This window comes from Schistocerca serialis, chromosome 7 (assembly GCF_023864345.2).
Source record: "Schistocerca serialis cubense isolate TAMUIC-IGC-003099 chromosome 7, iqSchSeri2.2, whole genome shotgun sequence".
In the NCBI taxonomy this organism is placed as follows: Eukaryota; Metazoa; Arthropoda; class Insecta; order Orthoptera; family Acrididae; genus Schistocerca; species Schistocerca serialis.
Window position 1 is genome coordinate 517,175,334 of NC_064644.1, and position 27,597 is coordinate 517,202,930.

Here is a 27,597-nt window from a genome sequence, read left to right on the forward strand (position 1 = left end):
AGCGACTGTCCTCTACATATACGCCCATTTGCAAGCGTCAGCCAAGCAAAGTCGAGACAAGTCGACACATGGGGACACACGATGCTGTGAATCGCAATCCGCACTAGCCTACGCGGAGCGGGACGAGGGGCGAAGGAAAACCATTCGTAACACGACAGTTCGGAAATTCGACGATCGCCAGCGTTGGAAACACTCTCCTGAGTAAAGAAGACAACTTCCGTGCGGTGTCCGGGTTTCGAACCCGGATCAGCTACTTGGGAAGCAACCATGCTGACCGACACACCACCACCGCCCTCTGCTACGCGCTGCTTGCGCCGTGATGTGTCGCCTTCCCTCCTGGCGCCAGAGGCCGAAGGCAATCTCGCTGTAGGCGCTCAACGCCGAGTGGAAGGCGAGTAAATCTGAACCCGTTTTCCTGGTGCTGCTAGGGCCATATACTGTAACTGAGCGCAGAACTAACTTTTACTGAAGAATCTGCCCTTTAATGCACATCAGGGTGAACACGAAATTTCTAACATGTAGTACTCACTGACGATCCAAAGACGTTTCAGTATGTACGCGTCGGTACCACCGGGGCAGTGCCTAAGTATTGTAAAGTGAAGGTCGACAGTTTGAGCCTCACAGGAAGTATTTCATTGGCTTCCCACGAGTGCGTAATGCACAGCGTGGCAGTTGCTAGGAAACGGCCGTATTTGCCGTTCGTTAATATCAAGTTTTCTTTGCATCAATGTGAAAATGTTCCTATTATTAAATACAGTTTCGCTAGTTACAGTTCAAACTGGAAACGACGGAAGAAAGCGGTCCAACGCGCCACATTGGTTCCCGAAAGGGAGGGTGCATTTCCTACGCCACGTCTGACATTGCGTCTTAAATATTCTAAAACTGACATAATTCCATCCTACCGAAAAAAGAAACAGATTTCGCAGTGAGGTTCTATGAGATATTGCTAGAGATGGAAGTCTCTGGGGCTCTTGCCTCGCACGTCAGATTGGCCGAGCGGTCTAAGGCGCCAGATTTAAGCTCTGGTTCCCGTAAGGGAGCGTGGGTTCGAACCCCACATCTGACAATGCATTTTAAACATTCTGAAACTAACATACTCCCTTGATCTTACAGAACAAGTATAAATTACGCAGAAACACGCCATGCAGATTTTACTGGAGACGACAGTGACACCCCGAGCGGTCGAAAAGAAATACCGGAACATACTTTTCCTGTGTCGATTTTTAGCTCTTCTCACGGACGTTTCCGGTGTTGTTGTGTTGTGCCTCTGGGTTCCAAGCGACAGCGAGGCAACCTCAACAGCATCACATACGTGTTTAAATGAATCGTAGTGCCTTAATAAAGATAGATGAAACGGTGGCTCAGGTACTGGAGTTCTGAAGCGGCCGTATTGCGTGGGCAGTAAGCTCACTAAGTTAGTGTGTCATGCTAACAACGGGACGGCTATGCGTTAGATCCCACCAAGGGCTATTCCATATTGGTTCCCTAAAAGGCAGCGCGAGAGACTGCCAGGCAAATCCCAAGTGATCTGTACAAGGACTAAGATGTCCGCACGTCTGGAAACGTTCTCGCCGACTTGTGTGCCACGCTGACGACACGGATTCTCGTCCGATCACCGAGGTTAAGCAGCGTTTTTGCGTGCTTAGTACACGGCTCGGTGGCTAACTAGGAAGTCTGCGTGCTGTTGGATTCTTTAATTTTGCCTTTTCCCTTAGTTTTCGGTGCTGCTGCGCGGTGATGATACGGTCAAGCACGCTGACCCCTCTCTTGCCTCTCGGTACCTAAATTCGCTAGCCTGCGGCCGCAGTCAAATGAAAGGGTCCGTTGTGTGTTTGTCGAGTTGGTCTCTCCCAGTCGTTTCTAGCGACTGTCCTCTACATATACGCCCATTTGCAAGCGTCAGCCAAGCAAAGTCGAGACAAGTCGACACATGGGGACACACGATGCTGTGAATCGCAATCCGCACTAGCCTACGCGGAGCGGGACGAGGGGCGAAGGAAAACCATTCGTAACACGACAGTTCGGAAATTCGACGATCGCCAGCGTTGGAAACACTCTCCTGAGTAAAGAAGACAACTTCCGTGCGGTGTCCGGGTTTCGAACCCGGATCAGCTACTTGGGAAGCAACCATGCTGACCGACACACCACCACCGCCCTCTGCTACGCGCTGCTTGCGCCGTGATGTGTCGCCTTCCCTCCTGGCGCCAGAGGCCGAAGGCAATCTCGCTGTAGGCGCTCAACGCCGAGTGGAAGGCGAGTAAATCTGAACCCGTTTTCCTGGTGCTGCTAGGGCCATATACTGTAACTGAGCGCAGAACTAACTTTTACTGAAGAATCTGCCCTTTAATGCACATCAGGGCGAACACGAAATTTCTAACATGAAGTACTCACTGACGATCCAAAGACGTTTCAGTATGTACGCGTCGGTACCACCGGGGCAGTGCCTAAGTATTGTAAAGTGAAGGTCGACAGTTTGAGCCTCACAGGAAGTATTTCATTGGCTTCCCACGAGTGCGTAATGCACAGCGTGGCAGTTGCTAGGAAACGGCCCTATTTGCCGTTCGTTAATATCAAGTTTTCTTTGCATCAATGTGAAAATGTTCCTATTATTAAATACAGTTTCGCTAGTTACAGTTCAAACTGGAAACGACGGAAGAAAGCGGTCCAACGCGCCACATTGGTTCCCGAAAGGGAGGGTGCATTTCCTACACCACGTCAGACATTGCGTCTTAAATATTCTAAAACTGACATAATTCCATCCTACCGAAAAAAGAAACAGATTTCGCAGTGAGGTTCTATGAGATATTGCTAGAGATGGAAGTCTCTGGGGCTCTTGCCTCGCACGTCAGATTGGCCGAGCGGTCTAAGGCGCCAGATTTAAGCTCTGGTTCCCGTAAGGGAGCGTGGGTTCGAACCCCACATCTGACAATGCATTTTAAACATTCTGAAACTAACATACTCCCTTGATCTTACAGAACAAGTATAAATTACGCAGAAACACGCCATGCAGATTTTACTGGAGACGACAGTGACACCCCGAGCGGTCGAAAAGAAATACCGGAACATACTTTTCCTGTGTCGATTTTTAGCTCTTCTCACGGACGTTTCCGGTGTTGTTGTGTTGTGCCTCTGGGTTCCAAGCGACAGCGAGGCAACCTCAACAGCATCACATACGTGTTTAAATGAATCGTAGTGCCTTAATAAAGATAGATGAAACGGTGGCTCAGGTACTGGAGTTCTGAAGAGGCCGTATTGCGTGGGCAGTAAGCTCACTAAGTTAGTGTGTCATGCTAACAACGGGACGGCTATGCGTTAGATCCCACCAAGGGCTATTCCATATTGGTTCCCTAAAAGGCAGCGCGAGAGACTGCCAGGAAAATCCCAAGTGATCTGTACAAGGACTAAGATGTCCGCACGTCTGGAAACGTTCTCGCCGACTTGTGTGCCACGCTGACGACACGGATTCTCGTCCGACCACCGAGGTTAAGCAGCGTTTTTGCGTGCTTAGTACACGGCTCGGTGGCTAACTAGGAAGTCTGCGTGCTGTTGGATTCTTTAATTTTGCCTTTTCCCTTAGTTTTCGGTGCTGCTGCGCGGTGATGATACGGTCAAGCACGCTGACCCCTCTCTTGCCTCTCGGTACCTAAATTCACTAGCCTGCGGCCGCAGTCAAATGAAAGGGTCCGTTGTGTGTTTGTCGAGTTGGTCTCTCCCAGTCGTTTCTAGCGACTGTCCTCTACATATACGCCCATTTGCAAGCGTCAGCCAAGCAAAGTCGAGACAAGTCGACACATGGGGGCACACGATGCTGTGAATCGCAATCCGCACTAGCCTACGCGGAGCGGGACGAGGGGCGAAGGAAAACCATTCGTAAAACGACAGTTCGGAAATTCGACGATCGCCAGCGTTGGAAACACTCTCCTGAGTAAAGAAGACAACTTCCGTGCGGTGTCCGGGTTTCGAACCCGGATCAGCTACTTGGGAAGCAACCATGCTGACCGACACACCACCACCGCCCTCTGCTACGCGCTGCTTGCGCCGTGATGTGTCGCCTTCCCTCCTGGCGCCAGAGGCCGAAGGCAATCTCGCTGTAGGCGCTCAACGCCGAGTGGAAGGCGAGTAAATCTGAACCCGTTTTCCTGGTGCTGCTAGGGCCATATACTGTAACTGAGCGCAGAACTAACTTTTACTGAAGAATCTGCCCTTTAATGCACATCAGGGTGAACACGAAATTTCTAACATGAAGTACTCACTGACGATCCAAAGACGTTTCAATATGTACGCGTCGGTACCACCGGGGCAGTGCCTAAGTATTGTAAAGTGAAGGTCGACAGTTTGAGCCTCACAGGAAGTATTTCATTGGCTTCCCACGAGTGCGTAATGCACAGCGTGGCAGTTGCTAGGAAACGGCCCTATTTGCCGTTCGTTAATATCAAGTTTTCTTTGCATCAATGTGAAAATGTTCCTATTATTAAATACAGTTTCGCTAGTTACAGTTCAAACTGGAAACGACGGAAGAAAGCGGTCCAACGCGCCACATTGGTTCCCGAAAGGGAGGGTGCATTTCCTACGCCACGTCTGACATTGCGTCTTAAATATTCTAAAACTGACATAATTCCATCCTACCGAAAAAAGAAACAGATTTCGCAGTGAGGTTCTATGAGATATTGCTAGAGATGGAAGTCTCTGGGGCTCTTGCCTCGCACGTCAGATTGGCCGAGCGGTCTAAGGCGCCAGATTTAAGCTCTGGTTCCCGTAAGGGAGCGTGGGTTCGAACCCCACATCTGACAATGCATTTTAAACATTCTGAAACTAACATACTCCCTTGATCTTACAGAACAAGTATAAATTACGCAGAAACACGCCATGCAGATTTTACTGGAGACGACAGTGACACCCCGAGCGGTCGAAAAGAAATACCGGAACATACTTTTCCTGTGTCGATTTTTAGCTCTTCTCACGGACGTTTCCGGTGTTGTTGTGTTGTGCCTCTGGGTTCCAAGCGACAGCGAGGCAACCTCAACAGCATCACATACGTGTTTAAATGAATCGTAGTGCCTTAATAAAGATAGATGAAACGGCGGCTCAGGTACTGGAGTTCTGAAGCGGCCGTATTGCGTGGGCAGTAAGCTCACTAAGTTAGTGCGTCATGCTAACAACGGGACGGCTATGCGTTAGATCCCACTAAGGGCTATTCCATATTGGTTCCCTAAAAGGCAGCGCGAGAGACTGCCAGGCAAATCCCAAGTGATCTGTACAAGGACTAAGATGTCCGCACGTCTGGAAACGTTCTCGCCGACATGTGTGCCACGCTGACGACACGGATTCTCGTCCGATCACCGAGGTTAAGCAGCGTTTTAGCGTGCTTAGTACACGGCTCGGTGGCTAACTAGGAAGTCTGCGTGCTGTTGGATTCTTTAATTTTGCCTTTTCCCTTAGTTTTCGGTGCTGCTGCGCGGTGATGATACGGTCAAGCACGCTGACCCCTCTCTTGCCTCTCGGTACCTAAATTCGCTAGCCTGCGGCCGCAGTCAAATGAAAGGGTCCGTTGTGTGTTTGTCGAGTTGGTCTCTCCCAGTCGTTTCTAGCGACTGTCCTCTACATATACGCCCATTTGCAAGCGTCAGCCAAGCAAAGTCGAGACAAGTCGACACATGGGGACACACGATGCTGTGAATCGCAATCCGCACTAGCCTACGCGGAGCGGGACGAGGGGCGAAGGAAAACCATTCGTAACACGACAGTTCGGAAATTCGACGATCGCCAGCGTTGGAAACACTCTCCTGAGTAAAGAAGACAACTTCCGTGCGGTGTCCGGGTTTCGAACCCGGATCAGCTACTTGGGAAGCAACCATGCTGACCGACACACCACCACCGCCCTCTGCTACGCGCTGCTTGCGCCGTGATGTGTCGCCTTCCCTCCTGGCGCCAGAGGCCGAAGGCAATCTCGCTGTAGGCGCTCAACGCCGAGTGGAAGGCGAGTAAATCTGAACCCGTTTTCCTGGTGCTGCTAGGGCCATATACTGTAACTGAGCGCAGAACTAACTTTTACTGAAGAATCTGCCCTTTAATGCACATCAGGGCGAACACGAAATTTCTAACATGAATTACTCACTGACGATCCAAAGACGTTTCAGTATGTACGCGTCGGTACCACCGGGGCAGTGCCTAAGTATTGTAAAGTGAAGGTCGACAGTTTGAGCCTCACAGGAAGTATTTCATTGGCTTCCCACGAGTGCGTAATGCACAGCGTGGCAGTTGCTAGGAAACGGCCGTATTTGCCGTTCGTTAATATCAAGTTTTCTTTGCATCAATGTGAAAATGTTCCTATTATTAAATACAGTTTCGCTAGTTACAGTTCAAACTGGAAACGACGGAAGAAAGCGGTCCAACGCGCCACATTGGTTCCCGAAAGGGAGGGTGCATTTCCTACACCACGTCAGACATTGCGTCTTAAATATTCTAAAACTGACATAATTCCATCCTACCGAAAAAAGAAACAGATTTCGCAGTGAGGTTCTATGAGATATTGCTAGAGATGGAAGTCTCTGGGGCTCTTGCCTCGCACGTCAGATTGGCCGAGCGGTCTAAGGCGCCAGATTTAAGCTCTGGTTCCCGTAAGGGAGCGTGGGTTCGAACCCCACATCTGACAATGCATTTTAAACATTCTGAAACTAACATACTCCCTTGATCTTACAGAACAAGTATAAATTACGCAGAAACACGCCATGCAGATTTTACTGGAGACGACAGTGACACCCCGAGCGGTCGAAAAGAAATACCGGAACATACTTTTCCTGTGTCGATTTTTAGCTCTTCTCACGGACGTTTCCGGTGTTGTTGTGTTGTGCCTCTGGGTTCCAAGCGACAGCGAGGCAACCTCAACAGCATCACATACGTGTTTAAATGAATCGTAGTGCCTTAATAAAGATAGATGAAACGGTGGCTCAGGTACTGGAGTTCTGAAGCGGCCGTATTGCGTGGGCAGTAAGCTCACTAAGTTAGTGTGTCATGCTAACAACGGGACGGCTATGCGTTAGATCCCACCAAGGGCTATTCCATATTGGTTCCCTAAAAGGCAGCGCGAGAGACTGCCAGGCAAATCCCAAGTGATCTGTACAAGGACTAAGATGTCCGCACGTCTGGAAACGTTCTCGCCGACTTGTGTGCCACGCTGACGACACGGATTCTTGTCCGACCACCGGTGTTAAGCAGCGTTTTTGCGTGCTTAGTACACGGCTCGGTGGCTAACTAGGAAGTCTGCGTGCTGTTGGATTCTTTAATTTTGCCTTTTCCCTTAGTTTTCGGTGCTGCTGCGCGGTGATGATACGGTCAAGCACGCTGACCCCTCTCTTGCCTCTCGGTACCTAAATTCGCTAGCCTGCGGCCGCAGTCAAATGAAAGGGTCCGTTGTGTGTTTGTCGAGTTGGTCTCTCCCAGTCGTTTCTAGCGACTGTCCTCTACATATACGCCCATTTGCAAGCGTCAGCCAAGCAAAGTCGAGACAAGTCGACACATGGGGACACACGATGCTGTGAATCGCAATCCGCACTAGCCTACGCGGAGCGGGACGAGGGGCGAAGGAAAACCATTCGTAACACGACAGTTCGGAAATTCGACGATCGCCAGCGTTGGAAACACTCTCCTGAGTAAAGAAGACAACTTCCGTGCGGTGTCCGGGTTTCGAACCCGGATCAGCTACTTGGGAAGCAACCATGCTGACCGACACACCACCACCGCCCTCTGCTACGCGCTGCTTGCGCCGTGATGTGTCGCCTTCCCTCCTGGCGCCAGAGGCCGAAGGCAATCTCGCTGTAGGCGCTCAACGCCGAGTGGAAGGCGAGTAAATCTGAACCCGTTTTCCTGGTGCTGCTAGGGCCATATACTGTAACTGAGCGCAGAACTAACTTTTACTGAAGAATCTGCCCTTTAATGCACATCAGGGCGAACACGAAATTTCTAACATGAAGTACTCACTGACGATCCAAAGACGTTTCAGTATGTACGCGTCGGTACCACCGGGGCAGTGCCTAAGTATTGTAAAGTGAAGGTCGACAGTTTGAGCCTCACAGGAAGTATTTCATTGGCTTCCCACGAGTGCGTAATGCACAGCGTGGCAGTTGCTAGGAAACGGCCCTATTTGCCGTTCGTTAATATCAAGTTTTCTTTGCATCAATGTGAAAATGTTCCTATTATTAAATACAGTTTCGCTAGTTACAGTTCAAACTGGAAACGACGGAAGAAAGCGGTCCAACGCGCCACATTGGTTCCCGAAAGGGAGGGTGCATTTCCTACGCCACGTCTGACATTGCGTCTTAAATATTCTAAAACTGACATAATTCCATCCTACCGAAAAAAGAAACAGATTTCGCAGTGAGGTTCTATGAGATATTGCTAGAGATGGAAGTCTCTGGGGCTCTTGCCTCGCACGTCAGATTGGCCGAGCGGTCTAAGGCGCCAGATTTAAGCTCTGGTTCCCGTAAGGGAGCGTGGGTTCGAACCCCACATCTGACAATGCATTTTAAACATTCTGAAACTAACATACTCCCTTGATCTTACAGAACAAGTATAAATTACGCAGAAACACGCCATGCAGATTTTACTGGAGACGACAGTGACACCCCGAGCGGTCGAAAAGAAATACCGGAACATACTTTTCCTGTGTCGATTTTTAGCTCTTCTCACGGACGTTTCCGGTGTTGTTGTGTTGTGCCTCTGGGTTCCAAGCGACAGCGAGGCAACCTCAACAGCATCACATACGTGTTTAAATGAATCGTAGTGCCTTAATAAAGATAGATGAAACGGTGGCTCAGGTACTGGAGTTCTGAAGCGGCCGTATTGCGTGGGCAGTAAGCTCACTAAGTTAGTGTGTCATGCTAACAACGGGACGGCTATGCGTTAGATCCCACCAAGGGCTATTCCATATTGGTTCCCTAAAAGGCAGCGCGAGAGACTGCCAGGCAAATCCCAAGTGATCTGTACAAGGACTAAAATGTCCGCACGTCTGGAAACGTTCTCGCCGACTTGTGTGCCACGCTGACGTCACGGATTCTCGTCCGATCACCGAGGTTAAGCAGCGTTTTTGCGTGCTTAGTACACGGCTCGGTGGCTAACTAGGAAGTCTGCGTGCTGTTGGATTCTTTAATTTTGCCTTTTCCCTTAGTTTTCGGTGCTGCTGCGCGGTGATGATACGGTCAAGCACGCTGACCCCTCTCTTGCCTCTCGGTACCTAAATTCGCTAGCCTGCGGCCGCAGTCAAATGAAAGGGTCCGTTGTGTGTTTGTCGAGTTGGTCTCTCCCAGTCGTTTCTAGCGACTGTCCTCTACATATACGCCCATTTGCAAGCGTCAGCCAAGCAAAGTCGAGACAAGTCGACACATGGGGACACACGATGCTGTGAATCTCAATCCGCACTAGCCTACGCGGAGCGGGACGAGGGGCGAAGGAAAACCATTCGTAACACGACAGTTCGGAAATTCGACGATCGCCAGCGTTGGAAACACTCTCCTGAGTAAAGAAGACAACTTCCGTGCGGTGTCCGGGTTTCGAACCCGGATCAGCTACTTGGGAAGCAACCATGCTGACCGACACACCACCACCGCCCTCTGCTACGCGCTGCTTGCGCCGTGATGTGTCGCCTTCCCTCCTGGCGCCAGAGGCCGAAGGCAATCTCGCTGTAGGCGCTCAACGCCGAGTGGAAGGCGAGTAAATCTGAACCCGTTTTCCTGGTGCTGCTAGGGCCATATACTGTAACTGAGCGCAGAACTAACTTTTACTGAAGAATCTGCCCTTTAATGCACATCAGGGCGAACACGAAATTTCTAACATGAAGTACTCACTGACGATCCAAAGACGTTTCAGTATGTACGCGTCGGTACCACCGGGGCAGTGCCTAAGTATTGTAAAGTGAAGGTCGACAGTTTGAGCCTCACAGGAAGTATTTCATTGGCTTCCCACGAGTGCGTAATGCACAGCGTGGCAGTTGCTAGGAAACGGCCCTATTTGCCGTTCGTTAATATCAAGTTTTCTTTGCATCAATGTGAAAATGTTCCTATTATTAAATACAGTTTCGCTAGTTACAGTTCAAACTGGAAACGACGGAAGAAAGCGGTCCAACGCGCCACATTGGTTCCCGAAAGGGAGGGTGCATTTCCTACGCCACGTCTGACATTGCGTCTTAAATATTCTAAAACTGACATAATTCCATCCTACCGAAAAAAGAAACAGATTTCGCAGTGAGGTTCTATGAGATATTGCTAGAGATGGAAGTCTCTGGGGCTCTTGCCTCGCACGTCAGATTGGCCGAGCGGTCTAAGGCGCCAGATTTAAGCTCTGGTTGCCGTAAGGGAGCGTGGGTTCGAACCCCACATCTGACAATGCATTTTAAACATTCTGAAACTAACATACTCCCTTGATCTTACAGAACAAGTATAAATTACGCAGAAACACGCCATGCAGATTTTACTGGAGACGACAGTGACACCCCGAGCGGTCGAAAAGAAATACCGGAACATACTTTTCCTGTGTCGATTTTTAGCTCTTCTCACGGACGTTTCCGGTGTTGTTGTGTTGTGCCTCTGGGTTCCAAGCGACAGCGAGGCAACCTCAACAGCATCACATACGTGTTTAAATGAATCGTAGTGCCTTAATAAAGATAGATGAAACGGTGGCTCAGGTACTGGAGTTCTGAAGCGGCCGTATTGCGTGGGCAGTAAGCTCACTAAGTTAGTGTGTCATGCTAACAACGGGACGGCTATGCGTTAGATCCCACCAAGGGCTATTCCATATTGGTTCCCTAAAAGGCAGCGCGAGAGACTGCCAGGCAAATCCCAAGTGATCTGTACAAGGACTAAGATGTCCGCACGTCTGGAAACGTTCTCGCCGACTTGTGTGCCACGCTGACGACACGGATTCTCGTCCGATCACCGAGGTTAAGCAGCGTTTTTGCGTGCTTAGTACACGGCTCGGTGGCTAACTAGGAAGTCTGCGTGCTGTTGGATTCTTTAATTTTGCCTTTTCCCTTAGTTTTCGGTGCTGCTGCGCGGTGATGATACGGTCAAGCACGCTGACCCCTCTCTCGCCTCTCGGTACCTAAATTCGCTAGCCTGCGGCCGCAGTCAAATGAAAGGGTCCGTTGTGTGTTTGTCGAGTTGGTCTCTCCCAGTCGTTTCTAGCGACTGTCCTCTACATATACGCCCATTTGCAAGCGTCAGCCAAGCAAAGTCGAGACAAGTCGACACATGGGGACACACGATGCTGTGAATCGCAATCCGCACTAGCCTACGCGGAGCGGGACGAGGGGCGAAGGAAAACCATTCGTAACATGACAGTTCGGAAATTCGACGATCGCCAGCGTTGGAAACACTCTCCTGAGTAAAGAAGACAACTTCCGTGCGGTGTCCGGGTTTCGAACCCGGATCAGCTACTTGGGAAGCAACCATGCTGACCGACACACCACCACCGCCCTCTGCTACGCGCTGCTTGCGCCGTGATGTGTCGCCTTCCCTCCTGGCGCCAGAGGCCGAAGGCAATCTCGCTGTAGGCGCTCAACGCCGAGTGGAAGGCGAGTAAATCTGAACCCGTTTTCCTGGTGCTGCTAGGGCCATATACTGTAACTGAGCGCAGAACTAACTTTTACTGAAGAATCTGCCCTTTAATGCACATCAGGGCGAACACGAAATTTCTAACATGAAGTACTCACTGACGATCCAAAGACGTTTCAGTATGTACGCGTCGGTACCACCGGGGCAGTGCCTAAGTATTGTAAAGTGAAGGTCGACAGTTTGAGCCTCACAGGAAGTATTTCATTGGCTTCCCACGAGTGCGTAATGCACAGCGTGGCAGTTGCTAGGAAACGGCCGTATTTGCCGTTCGTTAATATCAAGTTTTCTTTGCATCAATGTGAAAATGTTCCTATTATTAAATACAGTTTCGCTAGTTACAGTTCAAACTGGAAACGACGGAAGAAAGCGGTCCAACGCGCCACATTGGTTCCCGAAAGGGAGGGTGCATTTCCTACGCCACGTCTGACATTGCGTCTTAAATATTCTAAAACTGACATAATTCCATCCTACCGAAAAAAGAAACAGATTTCGCAGTGAGGTTCTATGAGATATTGCTAGAGATGGAAGTCTCTGGGGCTCTTGCCTCGCACGTCAGATTGGCCGAGCGGTCTAAGGCGCCAGATTTAAGCTCTGGTTGCCGTAAGGGAGCGTGGGTTCGAACCCCACATCTGACAATGCATTTTAAACATTCTGAAACTAACATACTCCCTTGATCTTACAGAACAAGTATAAATTACGCAGAAACACGCCATGCAGATTTTACTGGAGACGACAGTGACACCCCGAGCGGTCGAAAAGAAATACCGGAACATACTTTTCCTGTGTCGATTTTTAGCTCTTCTCACGGACGTTTCCGGTGTTGTTGTGTTGTGCCTCTGGGTTCCAAGCGACAGCGAGGCAACCTCAACAGCATCACATACGTGTTTAAATGAATCGTAGTGCCTTAATAAAGATAGATGAAACGGTGGCTCAGGTACTGGAGTTCTGAAGCGGCCGTATTGCGTGGGCAGTAAGCTCACTAAGTTAGTGTGTCATGCTAACAACGGGACGGCTATGCGTTAGATCCCACCAAGGGCTATTCCATATTGGTTCCCTAAAAGGCAGCGCGAGAGACTGCCAGGCAAATCCCAAGTGATCTGTACAAGGACTAAGATGTCCGCACGTCTGGAAACGTTCTCGCCGACTTGTGTGCCACGCTGACGACACGGATTCTCGTCCGATCACCGAGGTTAAGCAGCGTTTTTGCGTGCTTAGTACACGGCTCGGTGGCTAACTAGGAAGTCTGCGTGCTGTTGGATTCTTTAATTTTGCCTTTTCCCTTAGTTTTCGGTGCTGCTGCGCGGTGATGATACGGTCAAGCACGCTGACCCCTCTCTTGCCTCTCGGTACCTAAATTCGCTAGCCTGCGGCCGCAGTCAAATGAAAGGGTCCGTTGTGTGTTTGTCGAGTTGGTCTCTCCCAGTCGTTTCTAGCGACTGTCCTCTACATATACGCCCATTTGCAAGCGTCAGCTATCGCGTCAGCCGAGGAAAGTCGAGACAAGTCGACACAAGGGGACACACGATGCTGTGAATCGCAATCCGCACTAGCCTACGCGGAGCGGGACGAGGGGCGAAGGAAAACCATTCGTAACACGACAGTTCGGAAATTCGACGATCGCGAGCGTTGGAAACACTCTCCTGAGTAAAGAAGACAAATTCCGTGCGGTGTCCGTGTTTCGAACCCGGATCAGCTACTTGGGAAGCAACCATGCTGACCGACACACCACCACCGCCCTCTGCTACGCGCTGCTTGCGTCGTGATGTGTCGCCTTCCCTCCTGGCGCCAGAGGCCGAAGGCAATCTCGCTGTAGGCGCTCAACGCCGAGTGGAAGGCGAGTAAATCTGAACCCGTTTTCCTGGTGCTGCTAGGGCCATATACTGTAACTGAGCGCAGAACTAACTTTTACTGAAGAATCTGCCCTTTAATGCACATCAGGGCGAACACGAAATTTCTAACATGAAGTACTCACTGACGATCCAAAGACGTTTCAGTATGTACGCGTCGGTACCACCGGGGCAGTGCCTAAGTATTGTAAAGTGAAGGTCGACAGTTTGAGCCTCACAGGAAGTATTTCATTGGCTTCCCACGAGTGCGTAATGCACAGCGTGGCAGTTGCTAGGAAACGGCCGTATTTGCCGTTCGTTAATATCAAGTTTTCTTTGCATCAATGTGAAAATGTTCCTATTATTAAATACAGTTTCGCTAGTTACAGTTCAAACTGGAAACGACGGAAGAAAGCGGTCCAACGCGCCACATTGGTTCCCGAAAGGGAGGGTGCATTTCCTACGCCACGTCTGACATTGCGTCTTAAATATTCTAAAACTGACATAATTCCATCCTACCGAAAAAAGAAACAGATTTCGCAGTGAGGTTCTATGAGATATTGCTAGAGATGGAAGTCTCTGGGGCTCTTGCCTCGCACGTCAGATTGGCCGAGCGGTCTAAGGCGCCAGATTTAAGCTCTGGTTCCCGTAAGGGAGCGTGGGTTCGAACCCCACATCTGACAATGCATTTTAAACATTCTGAAACTAACATACTCCCTTGATCTTACAGAACAAGTATAAATTACGCAGAAACACGCCATGCAGATTTTACTGGAGACGACAGTGACACCCCGAGCGGTCGAAAAGAAATACCGGAACATACTTTTCCTGTGTCGATTTTTAGCTCTTCTCACGGTCGTTTCCGGTGTTGTTGTGTTGTGCCTCTGGGTTCCAAGCGACAGCGAGGCAACCTCAACAGCATCACATACGTGTTTAAATGAATCGTAGTGCCTTAATAAAGATAGATGAAACGGTGGCTCAGGTACTGGAGTTCTGAAGCGGCCGTATTGCGTGGGCAGTAAGCTCACTAAGTTAGTGTGTCATGCTAACAACGGGACGGCTATGCGTTAGATTCCACCAAGGGCTATTCCATATTGGTTCCCTAAAAGGCAGCGCGAGAGACTGCCAGGCAAATCCCAAGTGATCTGTACAAGGAGTGAGATGTCCGCACGTCTGGAAACGTTCTCGCCGACTTGTGTGCCACGCTGACGACACGGGTTGTCGTCCGATCACCGAAGTAAGCAGCGTTTTTTGCGTGCTTAGTACACAGCTCAGTGGCTAACTAGGAAGTCTGCGTGCTGTTGGATTCTTTAATTTTGCCTTTTTCCTTAGTTTTCGGTGTTGCTGCGCGGTAATGATACGGTCCATCACGCTGACCCCTCTCTTGCCTCTCGGGACGCAAATTCGCGAACCTGCGGCCGCAGTCAAATGAAACGGTCCGTTGTGTGTTTGTCGAGTTGGTCTCTCCCAGTCGTTTCTAGCGCCTGTGCTCTACATATACGCCCATTTGCAAGCTTCAGCTTTCGCGTCAGCCGAGGAAAGTCGAGACAAGTCGACACAAGGGGACACACGATGCTGTGAATCGCAATCCGCACTAGCCTACGCGGAGCGGGACGAGGGGCGAAGGAAAACCATTCGTAACACGACAGTTCGGAAATTCGACGATCGCGAGCGTTGGAAACACTCTCCTGAGTAAAGAAGACAACTTCCGTGCGGTGTCCGGGTTTCGAACCCGGATCAGCTACTTGGGAAGCAACCATGCTGACCGACACACCACCACCGCCCTCTGCTACGCGCTGCTTGCGTCGTGATGTGTCGCCTTCCCTCCTGGCGCCAGAGGCCGAAGGCAATCTCGCTGTAGGCGCTCAACGCCGAGTGGAAGGCGAGTAAATCTGAACCCGTTTTCCTGGTGCTGCTAGGGCCATATACTGTAACTGAGCGCAGAACTAACTTTTACTGAAGAATCTGCCCTTTAATGCACATCAGGGCGAACACGAAATTTCTAACATGAAGTACTCACTGACGATCCAAAGACGTTTCAGTATGTACGCGTCGGTACCACCGGGGCAGTGCCTAAGTATTGTAAAGTGAAGGTCGACAGTTTGAGCCTCACAGGAAGTATTTCATTGGCTTCCCACGAGTGCGTAATGCACAGCGTGGCAGTTGCTAGGAAACGGCCGTATTTGCCGTTCGTTAATATCAAGTTTTCTTTGCATCAATGTGAAAATGTTCCTATTATTAAATACAGTTTCGCTAGTTACAGTTCAAACTGGAAACGACGGAAGAAAGCGGTCCAACGCGCCACATTGGTTCCCGAAAGGGAGGGTGCATTTCCTACGCCACGTCTGACATTGCGTCTTAAATATTCTAAAACTGACATAATTCCATCCTACCGAAAAAGGAAACAGATTTCGCAGTGAGGTTCTATGAGATATTGCTAGAGATGGAAGTCTCTGGGGCTCTTGCCTCGCACGTCAGATTGGCCGAGCGGTCTAAGGCGCCAGATTTAAGCTCTGGTTGCCGTAAGGGAGCGTGGGTTCGAACCCCACATCTGACAATGCATTTTAAACATTCTGAAACTAACATACTCCCTTGATCTTACAGAACAAGTATAAATTACGCAGAAACACGCCATGCAGATTTTACTGGAGACGACAGTGACACCCCGAGCGGTCGAAAAGAAATACCGGAACATACTTTTCCTGTGTCGATTTTTAGCTCTTCTCACGGACGTTTCCGGTGTTGTTGTGTTGTGCCTCTGGGTTCCAAGCGACAGCGAGGCAACCTCAACAGCATCACATACGTGTTTAAATGAATCGTAGTGCCTTAATAAAGATAGATGAAACGGTGGCTCAGGTACTGGAGTTCTGAAGCGGCCGTATTGCGTGGGCAGTAAGCTCACTAAGTTAGTGTGTCATGCTAACAACGGGACGGCTATGCGTTAGATCCCACCAAGGGCTATTCCATATTGGTTCCCTAAAAGGCAGCGCGAGAGACTGCCAGGCAAATCCCAAGTGATCTGTACAAGGACTGAGATGTCCGCACGTCTGGAAACGTTCTCGCCGACTTGTGTGCCACGCTGACGACACGGGTTGTCGTCCGATCACCGAAGTAAGCAGCGTTTTTTGCGTGCTTAGTACACAGCTCAGTGGCTAACTAGGAAGTCTGCGTGCTGTTGGATTCTTTAATTTTGCCTTTTCCCTTAGTTTTCGGTGTTGCTGCGCGGTAATGATACGGTCCATCACGCTGACCCCTCTCTTGCCTCTCGGGACGCAAATTCGCGAACCTGCGGCCACAGTCAAATGAAAGGGTCCGTTGTGTGTTTGTCGAGTTGGTCTCTCCCAGTCGTTTCTAGCGCCTGTGCTCTACATATACGCCCATTTGCAAGCTTCAGCTTTCGCGTCAGCCGAGGAAAGTCGAGACAAGTCGACACAAGGGGACACACGATGCTGTGAATCGCAATCCGCACTAGCCTACGCGGAGCGGGACGAGGGGCGAAGGAAAACCATTCGTAACACGACAGTTCGGAAATTCGACGATCGCGAGCGTTGGAAACACTCTCCTGAGTAAAGAAGACAACTTCCGTGCGGTGTCCGTGTTTCGAACCCGGATCAGCTACTTGGGAAGCAACCATGCTGACCGACACACCACCACCGCCCTCTGCTACGCGCTGCTTGCGTCGTGATGTGTCGCCTTCCCTCCTGGCGCCAGAGGCCGAAGGCAATCTCGCTGTAGGCGCTCAACGCCGAGTGGAAGGCGAGTAAATCTGAACCCGTTTTCCTGGTGCTGCTAGGGCCATATACTGTAACTGAGCGCAGAACTAACTTTTACTGAAGAATCTGCCCTTTAATGCACATCAGGGCGAACACGAAATTTCTAACATGAAGTACTCACTGACGATCCAAAGACGTTTCAGTATGTACGCGTCGGTACCACCGGGGCAGTGCCTAAGTATTGTAAAGTGAAGGTCGACAGTTTGAGCCTCACAGGAAGTATTTCATTGGCTTCCCACGAGTGCGTAATGCACAGCGTGGCAGTTGCTAGGAAACGGCCCTATTTGCCGTTCGTTAATATCAAGTTTTCTTTGCATCAATGTGAAAATGTTCCTATTATTAAATACAGTTTCGCTAGTTACAGTTCAAACTGGAAACGACGGAAGAAAGCGGTCCAACGCGCCACATTGGTTCCCGAAAGGGAGGGTGCATTTCCTACGCCACGTCTGACATTGCGTCTTAAATATTCTAAAACTGACATAATTCCATCCTACCGAAAAAAGAAACAGATTTCGCAGTGAGGTTCTATGAGATATTGCTAGAGATGGAAGTCTCTGGGGCTCTTGCCTCGCACGTCAGATTGGCCGAGCGGTCTAAGGCGCCAGATTTAAGCTCTGGTTCCCGTAAGGCAGCGTGGGTTCGAACCCCACATCTGACAATGCATTTTAAACATTCTGAAAGTAACATACTCCCTTGATCTTACAGAACAAGTATAAATTACGCAGAAACACGCCATGCAGATTTTACTGGAGACGACAGTGACACCCCGAGCGGTCGAAAAGAAATACCGGAACATACTTTTCCTGTGTCGATTTTTAGCTCTTCTCACGGACGTTTCCGGTGTTGTTGTGTTGTGCCTCTGGGTTCCAAGCGACAGCGAGGCAACCTCAACAGCATCACATACGTGTTTAAATGAATCGTAGTGCCTTAATAAAGATAGATGAAACGGTGGCTCAGGTACTGGAGTTCTGAAGCGGCCGTATTGCGTGGGCAGTAAGCTCACTAAGTTAGTGTGTCATGCTAACAACGGGACGGCTATGCGTTAGATCCCACCAAGGGCTATTCCATATTGGTTCCCTAAAAGGCAGCGCGAGAGACTGCCAGGCAAATCCCAAGTGATCTGTACAAGGACTGAGATGTCCGCACGTCTGGAAACGTTCTCGCCGACTTGTGTGCCACGCTGACGACACGGGTTGTCGTCCGATCACCGAAGTAAGCAGCGTTTTTTGCGTGCTTAGTACACAGCTCAGTGGCTAACTAGGAAGTCTGCGTGCTGTTGGATTCTTTAATTTTGCCTTTTCCCTTAGTTTTCGGTGTTGCTGCGCGGTAATGATACGGTCCATCACGCTGACCCCTCTCTTGCCTCTCGGGACGCAAATTCGCGAACCTGCGGCCGCAGTCAAATGAAACGGTCCGTTGTGTGTTTGTCGAGTTGGTCTCTCCCAGTCGTTTCTAGCGCCTGTGCTCTACATATACGCCCATTTGCAAGCTTCAGCTTTCGCGTCAGCCGAGGAAAGTCGAGACAAGTCGACACAAGGGGACACACGATGCTGTGAATCGCAATCCGCACTAGCCTACGCGGAGCGGGACGAGGGGCGAAGGAAAACCATTCGTAACACGACAGTTCGGAAATTCGACGATCGCGAGCGTTGGAAACACTCTCCTGAGTAAAGAAGACAACTTCCGTGCGGTGTCCGGGTTTCGAACCCGGATCAGCTACTTGGGAAGCAACCATGCTGACCGACACACCACCACCGCCCTCTGCTACGCGCTGCTTGCGCCGTGATGTGTCGCCTTCCCTCCTGGCGCCAGAGGCCGAAGGCAATCTCGCTGTAGGCGCTCAACGCCGAGTGGAAGGCGAGTAAATCTGAACCCGTTTTCCTGGTGCTGCTAGGGCCATATACTGTAACTGAGCGCAGAACTAACTTTTACTGAAGAATCTGCCCTTTAATGCACATCAGGGCGAACACGAAATTTCTAACATGAATTACTCACTGACGATCCAAAGACGTTTCAGTATGTACGCGTCGGTACCACCGGGGCAGTGCCTAAGTATTGTAAAGTGAAGGTCGACAGTTTGAGCCTCACAGGAAGTATTTCATTGGCTTCCCACGAGTGCGTAATGCACAGCGTGGCAGTTGCTAGGAAACGGCCCTATTTGCCGTTCGTTAATATCAAGTTTTCTTTGCATCAATGTGAAAATGTTCCTATTATTAAATACAGTTTCGCTAGTTACAGTTCAAACTGGAAACGACGGAAGAAAGCGGTCCAACGCGCCACATTGGTTCCCGAAAGGGAGGGTGCATTTCCTACGCCACGTCTGACATTGCGTCTTAAATATTCTAAAACTGACATAATTCCATCCTACCGAAAAAAGAAACAGATTTCGCAGTGAGGTTCTATGAGATATTGCTAGAGATGGAAGTCTCTGGGGCTCTTGCCTCGCACGTCAGATTGGCCGAGCGGTCTAAGGCGCCAGATTTAAGCTCTGGTTGCCGTAAGGGAGCGTGGGTTCGAACCCCACATCTGACAATGCATTTTAAACATTCTGAAACTAACATACTCCCTTGATCTTACAGAACAAGTATAAATTACGCAGAAACACGCCATGCAGATTTTACTGGAGACGACAGTGACACCCCGAGCGGTCGAAAAGAAATACCGGAACATACTTTTCCTGTGTCGATTTTTAGCTCTTCTCACGGACGTTTCCGGTGTTGTTGTGTTGTGCCTCTGGGTTCCAAGCGACAGCGAGGCAACCTCAACAGCATCACATACGTGTTTAAATGAATCGTAGTGCCTTAATAAAGATAGATGAAACGGTGGCTCAGGTACTGGAGTTCTGAAGCGGCCGTATTGCGTGGGCAGTAAGCTCACTAAGTTAGTGTGTCATGCTAACAACGGGACGGCTATGCGTTAGATCCCACCAAGGGCTATTCCATATTGGTTCCCTAAAAGGCAGCGCGAGAGACTGCCAGGCAAATCCCAAGTGATCTGTACAAGGACTGAGATGTCCGCACGTCTGGAAACGTTCTCGCCGACTTGTGTGCCACGCTGACGACACGGGTTGTCGTCCGATCACCGAAGTAAGCAGCGTTTTTTGCGTGCTTAGTACACAGCTCAGTGGCTAACTAGGAAGTCTGCGTGCTGTTGGATTCTTTAATTTTGCCTTTTCCCTTAGTTTTCGGTGTTGCTGCGCGGTAATGATACGGTCCATCACGCTGACCCCTCTCTTGCCTCTCGGGACGCAAATTCGCGAACCTGCGGCCACAGTCAAATGAAAGGGTCCGTTGTGTGTTTGTCGAGTTGGTCTCTCCCAGTCGTTTCTAGCGCCTGTGCTGTACATATACGCCCATTTGCAAGCTTCAGCTTTCGCGTCAGCCGAGGAAAGTCGAGACAAGTCGACACAAGGGGACACACGATGCTGTGAATCGCAATCCGCACTAGCCTACGCGGAGCGGGACGAGGGGCGAAGGAAAACCATTCGTAACACGACAGTTCGGAAATTCGACGATCGCGAGCGTTGGAAACACTCTCCTGAGTAAAGAAGACAACTTCCGTGCGGTGTCCGGGTTTCGAACCCGGATCAGCTACTTGGGAAGCAACCATGCTGACCGACACACCACCACCGCCCCCTGCTACGCGCTGCTTGCGTCGTGATGTGTCGCCTTCCCTCCTGGCGCCAGAGGCCGAAGGCAATCTCGCTGTAGGCGCTCAACGCCGAGTGGAAGGCGAGTAAATCTGAACCCGTTTTCCTGGTGCTGCTAGGGCCATATACTGTAACTGAGCGCAGAACTAACTTTTACTGAAGAATCTGCCCTTTAATGCACATCAGGGCGAACACGAAATTTCTAACATGAAGTACTCACTGACGATCCAAAGACGTTTCAGTATGTACGCGTCGGTACCACCGGGGCAGTGCCTAAGTATTGTAAAGTGAAGGTCGACAGTTTGAGCCTCACAGGAAGTATTTCATTGGCTTCCCACGAGTGCGTAATGCACAGCGTGGCAGTTGCTAGGAAACGGCCCTATTTGCCGTTCGTTAATATCAAGTTTTCTTTGCATCAATGTGAAAATGTTCCTATTATTAAATACAGTTTCGCTAGTTACAGTTCAAACTGGAAACGACGGAAGAAAGCGGTCCAACGCGCCACATTGGTTCCCGAAAGGGAGGGTGCATTTCCTACGCCACGTCTGACATTGCGTCTTAAATATTCTAAAACTGACATAATTCCATCCTACCGAAAAAAGAAACAGATTTCGCAGTGAGGTTCTATGAGATATTGCTAGAGATGGAAGTCTCTGGGGCTCTTGCCTCGCACGTCAGATTGGCCGAGCGGTCTAAGGCGCCAGATTTAAGCTCTGGTTGCCGTAAGGGAGCGTGGGTTCGAACCCCACATCTGACAATGCATTTTAAACATTCTGAAACTAACATACTCCCTTGATCTTACAGAACAAGTATAAATTACGCAGAAACACGCCATGCAGATTTTACTGGAGACGACAGTGACACCCCGAGCGGTCGAAAAGAAATACCGGAACATACTTTTCCTGTGTCGATTTTTAGCTCTTCTCACGGACGTTTCCGGTGTTGTTGTGTTGTGCCTCTGGGTTCCAAGCGACAGCGAGGCAACCTCAACAGCATCACATACGTGTTTAAATGAATCGTAGTGCCTTAATAAAGATAGATGAAACGGTGGCTCAGGTACTGGAGTTCTGAAGCGGCCGTATTGCGTGGGCAGTAAGCTCACTAAGTTAGTGTGTCATGCTAACAACGGGACGGCTATGCGTTAGATCCCACCAAGGGCTATTCCATATTGGTTCCCTAAAAGGCAGCGCGAGAGACTGCCAGGCAAATCCCAAGTGATCTGTACAAGGACTGAGATGTCCGCACGTCTGGAAACGTTCTCGCCGACTTGTGTGCCACGCTGACGACACGGGTTGTCGTCCGATCACCGAAGTAAGCAGCGTTTTTTGCGTGCTTAGTACACAGCTCAGTGGCTAACTAGGAAGTCTGCGTGCTGTTGGATTCTTTAATTTTGCCTTTTCCCTTAGTTTTCGGTGTTGCTGCGCGGTAATGATACGGTCCATCACGCTGACCCCTCTCTTGCCTCTCGGGACGCAAATTCGCGAACCTGCGGCCACAGTCAAATGAAAGGGTCCGTTGTGTGTTTGTCGAGTTGGTCTCTCCCAGTCGTTTCTAGCGCCTGTGCTCTACATATACGCCCATTTGCAAGCTTCAGCTTTCGCGTCAGCCGAGGAAAGTCGAGACAAGTCGACACAAGGGGACACACGATGCTGTGAATCGCAATCCGCACTAGCCTACGCGGAGCGGGACGAGGGGCGAAGGAAAACCATTCGTAACACGACAGTTCGGAAATTCGACGATCGCGAGCGTTGGAAACACTCTCCTGAGTAAAGAAGACAACTTCCGTGCGGTGTCCGGGTTTCGAACCCGGATCAGCTACTTGGGAAGCAACCATGCTGACCGACACACCACCACCGCCCTCTGCTACGCGCTGCTTGCGTCGTGATGTGTCGCCTTCCCTCCTGGCGCCAGAGGCCGAAGGCAATCTCGCTGTAGGCGCTCAACGCCGAGTGGAAGGCGAGTAAATCTGAACCCGTTTTCCTGGTGCTGCTAGGGCCATATACTGTAACTGAGCGCAGAACTAACTTTTACTGAAGAATCTGCCCTTTAATGCACATCAGGGCGAACACGAAATTTCTAACATGAAGTACTCACTGACGATCCAAAGACGTTTCAGTATGTACGCGTCGGTACCACCGGGGCAGTGCCTAAGTATTGTAAAGTGAAGGTCGACAGTTTGAGCCTCACAGGAAGTATTTCATTGGCTTCCCACGAGTGCGTAATGCACAGCGTGGCAGTTGCTAGGAAACGGCCCTATTTGCCGTTCGTTAATATCAAGTTTTCTTTGCATCAATGTGAAAATGTTCCTATTATTAAATACAGTTTCGCTAGTTACAGTTCAAACTGGAAACGACGGAAGAAAGCGGTCCAACGCGCCACATTGGTTCCCGAAAGGGAGGGTGCATTTCCTACGCCACGTCTGACATTGCGTCTTAAATATTCTAAAACTGACATAATTCCATCCTACCGAAAAAAGAAACAGATTTCGCAGTGAGGTTCTATGAGATATTGCTAGAGATGGAAGTCTCTGGGGCTCTTGCCTCGCACGTCAGATTGGCCGAGCGGTCTAAGGCGCCAGATTTAAGCTCTGGTTGCCGTAAGGGAGCGTGGGTTCGAACCCCACATCTGACAATGCATTTTAAACATTCTGAAACTAACATACTCCCTTGATCTTACAGAACAAGTATAAATTACGCAGAAACACGCCATGCAGATTTTACTGGAGACGACAGTGACACCCCGAGCGGTCGAAAAGAAATACCGGAACATACTTTTCCTGTGTCGATTTTTAGCTCTTCTCACGGACGTTTCCGGTGTTGTTGTGTTGTGCCTCTGGGTTCCAAGCGACAGCGAGGCAACCTCAACAGCATCACATACGTGTTTAAATGAATCGTAGTGCCTTAATAAAGATAGATGAAACGGTGGCTCAGGTACTGGAGTTCTGAAGCGGCCGTATTGCGTGGGCAGTAAGCTCACTAAGTTAGTGTGTCATGCTAACAACGGGACGGCTATGCGTTAGATCCCACCAAGGGCTATTCCATATTGGTTCCCTAAAAGGCAGCGCGAGAGACTGCCAGGCAAATCCCAAGTGATCTGTACAAGGACTGAGATGTCCGCACGTCTGGAAACGTTCTCGCCGACTTGTGTGCCACGCTGACGACACGGGTTGTCGTCCGATCACCGAAGTAAGCAGCGTTTTTTGCGTGCTTAGTACACAGCTCAGTGGCTAACTAGGAAGTCTGCGTGCTGTTGGATTCTTTAATTTTGCCTTTTCCCTTAGTTTTCGGTGTTGCTGCGCGGTAATGATACGGTCCATCACGCTGACCCCTCTCTTGCCTCTCGGGACGCAAATTCGCGAACCTGCGGCCACAGTCAAATGAAAGGGTCCGTTGTGTGTTTGTCGAGTTGGTCTCTCCCAGTCGTTTCTAGCGCCTGTGCTCTACATATACGCCCATTTGCAAGCTTCAGCTTTCGCGTCAGCCGAGGAAAGTCGAGACAAGTCGACACAAGGGGACACACGATGCTGTGAATCGCAATCCGCACTAGCCTACGCGGAGCGGGACGAGGGGCGAAGGAAAACCATTCGTAACACGACAGTTCGGAAATTCGACGATCGCGAGCGTTGGAAACACTCTCCTGAGTAAAGAAGACAACTTCCGTGCGGTGTCCGGGTTTCGAACCCGGATCAGCTACTTGGGAAGCAACCATGCTGACCGACACACCACCACCGCCCTCTGCTACGCGCTGCTTGCGTCGTGATGTGTCGCCTTCCCTCCTGGCGCCAGAGGCCGAAGGCAATCTCGCTGTAGGCGCTCAACGCCGAGTGGAAGGCGAGTAAATCTGAACCCGTTTTCCTGGTGCTGCTAGGGCCATATACTGTAACTGAGCGCAGAACTAACTTTTACTGAAGAATCTGCCCTTTAATGCACATCAGGGCGAACACGAAATTTCTAACATGAAGTACTCACTGACGATCCAAAGACGTTTCAGTATGTACGCGTCGGTACCACCGGGGCAGTGCCTAAGTATTGTAAAGTGAAGGTCGACAGTTTGAGCCTCACAGGAAGTATTTCATTGGCTTCCCACGAGTGCGTAATGCACAGCGTGGCAGTTGCTAGGAAACGGCCGTATTTGCCGTTCGTTAATATCAAGTTTTCTTTGCATCAATGTGAAAATGTTCCTATTATTAAATACAGTTTCGCTAGTTACAGTTCAAACTGGAAACGACGGAAGAAAGCGGTCCAACGCGCCACATTGGTTCCCGAAAGGGAGGGTGCATTTCCTACGCCACGTCTGACATTGCGTCTTAAATATTCTAAAACTGACATAATTCCATCCTACCGAAAAAAGAAACAGATTTCGCAGTGAGGTTCTATGAGATATTGCTAGAGATGGAAGTCTCTGGGGCTCTTGCCTCGCACGTCAGATTGGCCGAGCGGTCTAAGGCGCCAGATTTAAGCTCTGGTTGCCGTAAGGGAGCGTGGGTTCGAACCCCACATCTGACAATGCATTTTAAACATTCTGAAACTAACATACTCCCTTGATCTTACAGAACAAGTATAAATTACGCAGAAACACGCCATGCAGATTTTACTGGAGACGACAGTGACACCCCGAGCGGTCGAAAAGAAATACCGGAACATACTTTTCCTGTGTCGATTTTTAGCTCTTCTCACGGACGTTTCCGGTGTTGTTGTGTTGTGCCTCTGGGTTCCAAGCGACAGCGAGGCAACCTCAACAGCATCACATACGTGTTTAAATGAATCGTAGTGCCTTAATAAAGATAGATGAAACGGTGGCTCAGGTACTGGAGTTCTGAAGCGGCCGTATTGCGTGGGCAGTAAGCTCACTAAGTTAGTGTGTCATGCTAACAACGGGACGGCTATGCGTTAGATCCCACCAAGGGCTATTCCATATTGGTTCCCTAAAAGGCAGCGCGAGAGACTGCCAGGCAAATCCCAAGTGATCTGTACAAGGACTGAGATGTCCGCACGTCTGGAAACGTTCTCGCCGACTTGTGTGCCACGCTGACGACACGGGTTGTCGTCCGATCACCGAAGTAAGCAGCGTTTTTTGCGTGCTTAGTACACAGCTCAGTGGCTAACTAGGAAGTCTGCGTGCTGTTGGATTCTTTAATTTTGCCTTTTCCCTTAGTTTTCGGTGTTGCTGCGCGGTAATGATACGGTCCATCACGCTGACCCCTCTCTTACCTCTCGGGACGCAAATTCGCGAACCTGCGGCCACAGTCAAATGAAAGGGTCCGTTGTGTGTTTGTCGAGTTGGTCTCTCCCAGTCGTTTCTAGCGCCTGTGCTCTACATATACGCCCATTTGCAAGCTTCAGCTTTCGCGTCAGCCGAGGAAAGTCGAGACAAGTCGACACAAGGGGACACACGATGCTGTGAATCGCAATCCGCACTAGCCTACGCGGAGCGGGACGAGGGGCGAAGGAAAACCATTCGTAACACGACAGTTCGGAAATTCGACGATCGCGAGCGTTGGAAACACTCTCCTGAGTAAAGAAGACAACTTCCGTGCGGTGTCCGGGTTTCGAACCCGGATCAGCTACTTGGGAAGCAACCATGCTGACCGACACACCACCACCGCCCTCTGCTACGCGCTGCTTGCGTCGTGATGTGTCGCCTTCCCTCCTGGCGCCAGAGGCCGAAGGCAATCTCGCTGTAGGCGCTCAACGCCGAGTGGAAGGCGAGTAAATCTGAACCCGTTTTCCTGGTGCTGCTAGGGCCATATACTGTAACTGAGCGCAGAACTAACTTTTACTGAAGAATCTGCCCTTTAATGCACATCAGGGCGAACACGAAATTTCTAACATGAAGTACTCACTGACGATCCAAAGACGTTTCAGTATGTACGCGTCGGTACCACCGGGGCAGTGCCTAAGTATTGTAAAGTGAAGGTCGACAGTTTGAGCCTCACAGGAAGTATTTCATTGGCTTCCCACGAGTGCGTAATGCACAGCGTGGCAGTTGCTTGGAAACGGCCGTATTTGCCGTTCGTTAATATCAAGTTTTCTTTGCATCAATGTGAAAATGTTCCTATTATTAAATACAGTTTCGCTAGTTACAGTTCAAACTGGAAACGACGGAAGAAAGCGGTCCAACGCGCCACATTGGTTCCCGAAAGGGAGGGTGCATTTCCTACGCCACGTCTGACATTGCGTCTTAAATATTCTAAAACTGACATAATTCCATCCTACCGAAAAAGGAAACAGATTTCGCAGTGAGGTTCTATGAGATATTGCTAGAGATGGAAGTCTCTGGGGCTCTTGCCTCGCACGTCAGATTGGCCGAGCGGTCTAAGGCGCTAGATTTAAGCTCTGGTTCCCGTAAGGGAGCGTGGGTTCGAACCCCACATCTGACAATGCATTTTAAACATTCTGAAACTAACATACTCCCTTGATCTTACAGAACAAGTATAAATTACGCAGAAACACGCCATGCAGATTTTACTGGAGACGACAGTGACACCCCGAGCGGTCGAAAAGAAATACCGGAACATACTTTTCCTGTGTCGATTTTTAGCTCTTCTCACGGACGTTTCCGGTGTTGTTGTGTTGTGCCTCTGGGTTCCAAGCGACAGCGAGGCAACCTCAACAGCATCACATACGTGTTTAAATGAATCGTAGTGCCTTAATAAAGATAGATGAAACGGTGGCTCAGGTACTGGAGTTCTGAAGCGGCCGTATTGCGTGGGCAGTAAGCTCACTAAGTTAGTGTGTCATGCTAAC

The 27,597-nt window shown here is 49.9% G+C and overlaps 15 non-coding genes across 15 annotated transcripts; all 15 read left to right on the forward strand.

Moving 5' to 3' along the window:
• The first annotated feature begins 982 nt into the window (after window positions 1-982).
• On the forward strand, window positions 983-1,066 carry Trnal-uaa (transfer RNA leucine (anticodon UAA)). The gene has a single exon. It is a non-coding gene; the product is annotated as a tRNA-Leu (tRNA).
• Window positions 1,067-2,844: 1,778 nt separating this feature from the next.
• On the forward strand, window positions 2,845-2,928 carry Trnal-uaa (transfer RNA leucine (anticodon UAA)). The gene has a single exon. It is a non-coding gene; the product is annotated as a tRNA-Leu (tRNA).
• A 1,778-nt stretch (window positions 2,929-4,706) lies between these two features.
• On the forward strand, window positions 4,707-4,790 carry Trnal-uaa (transfer RNA leucine (anticodon UAA)). Its single transcript has one exon. It is a non-coding gene; the product is annotated as a tRNA-Leu (tRNA).
• Window positions 4,791-6,568: 1,778 nt separating this feature from the next.
• On the forward strand, window positions 6,569-6,652 carry Trnal-uaa (transfer RNA leucine (anticodon UAA)). The gene has a single exon. It is a non-coding gene; the product is annotated as a tRNA-Leu (tRNA).
• Window positions 6,653-8,430: 1,778 nt separating this feature from the next.
• Window positions 8,431-8,514, forward strand: Trnal-uaa (transfer RNA leucine (anticodon UAA)). The gene has a single exon. It is a non-coding gene; the product is annotated as a tRNA-Leu (tRNA).
• A 1,778-nt stretch (window positions 8,515-10,292) lies between these two features.
• On the forward strand, window positions 10,293-10,376 carry Trnal-uaa (transfer RNA leucine (anticodon UAA)). Its single transcript has one exon. It is a non-coding gene; the product is annotated as a tRNA-Leu (tRNA).
• Window positions 10,377-12,154: 1,778 nt separating this feature from the next.
• Trnal-uaa (transfer RNA leucine (anticodon UAA)) lies at window positions 12,155-12,238 on the forward strand. Its single transcript has one exon. It is a non-coding gene; the product is annotated as a tRNA-Leu (tRNA).
• Window positions 12,239-14,028: 1,790 nt separating this feature from the next.
• Trnal-uaa (transfer RNA leucine (anticodon UAA)) lies at window positions 14,029-14,112 on the forward strand. Its single transcript has one exon. It is a non-coding gene; the product is annotated as a tRNA-Leu (tRNA).
• A 1,790-nt stretch (window positions 14,113-15,902) lies between these two features.
• Window positions 15,903-15,986, forward strand: Trnal-uaa (transfer RNA leucine (anticodon UAA)). The gene has a single exon. It is a non-coding gene; the product is annotated as a tRNA-Leu (tRNA).
• Window positions 15,987-17,776: 1,790 nt separating this feature from the next.
• On the forward strand, window positions 17,777-17,860 carry Trnal-uaa (transfer RNA leucine (anticodon UAA)). The gene has a single exon. It is a non-coding gene; the product is annotated as a tRNA-Leu (tRNA).
• Window positions 17,861-19,650: 1,790 nt separating this feature from the next.
• On the forward strand, window positions 19,651-19,734 carry Trnal-uaa (transfer RNA leucine (anticodon UAA)). The gene has a single exon. It is a non-coding gene; the product is annotated as a tRNA-Leu (tRNA).
• A 1,790-nt stretch (window positions 19,735-21,524) lies between these two features.
• Window positions 21,525-21,608, forward strand: Trnal-uaa (transfer RNA leucine (anticodon UAA)). The gene has a single exon. It is a non-coding gene; the product is annotated as a tRNA-Leu (tRNA).
• A 1,790-nt stretch (window positions 21,609-23,398) lies between these two features.
• Trnal-uaa (transfer RNA leucine (anticodon UAA)) lies at window positions 23,399-23,482 on the forward strand. The gene has a single exon. It is a non-coding gene; the product is annotated as a tRNA-Leu (tRNA).
• Window positions 23,483-25,272: 1,790 nt separating this feature from the next.
• Window positions 25,273-25,356, forward strand: Trnal-uaa (transfer RNA leucine (anticodon UAA)). Its single transcript has one exon. It is a non-coding gene; the product is annotated as a tRNA-Leu (tRNA).
• A 1,790-nt stretch (window positions 25,357-27,146) lies between these two features.
• On the forward strand, window positions 27,147-27,230 carry Trnal-uaa (transfer RNA leucine (anticodon UAA)). Its single transcript has one exon. It is a non-coding gene; the product is annotated as a tRNA-Leu (tRNA).
• The last annotated feature ends 367 nt before the right edge of the window (window positions 27,231-27,597 follow it).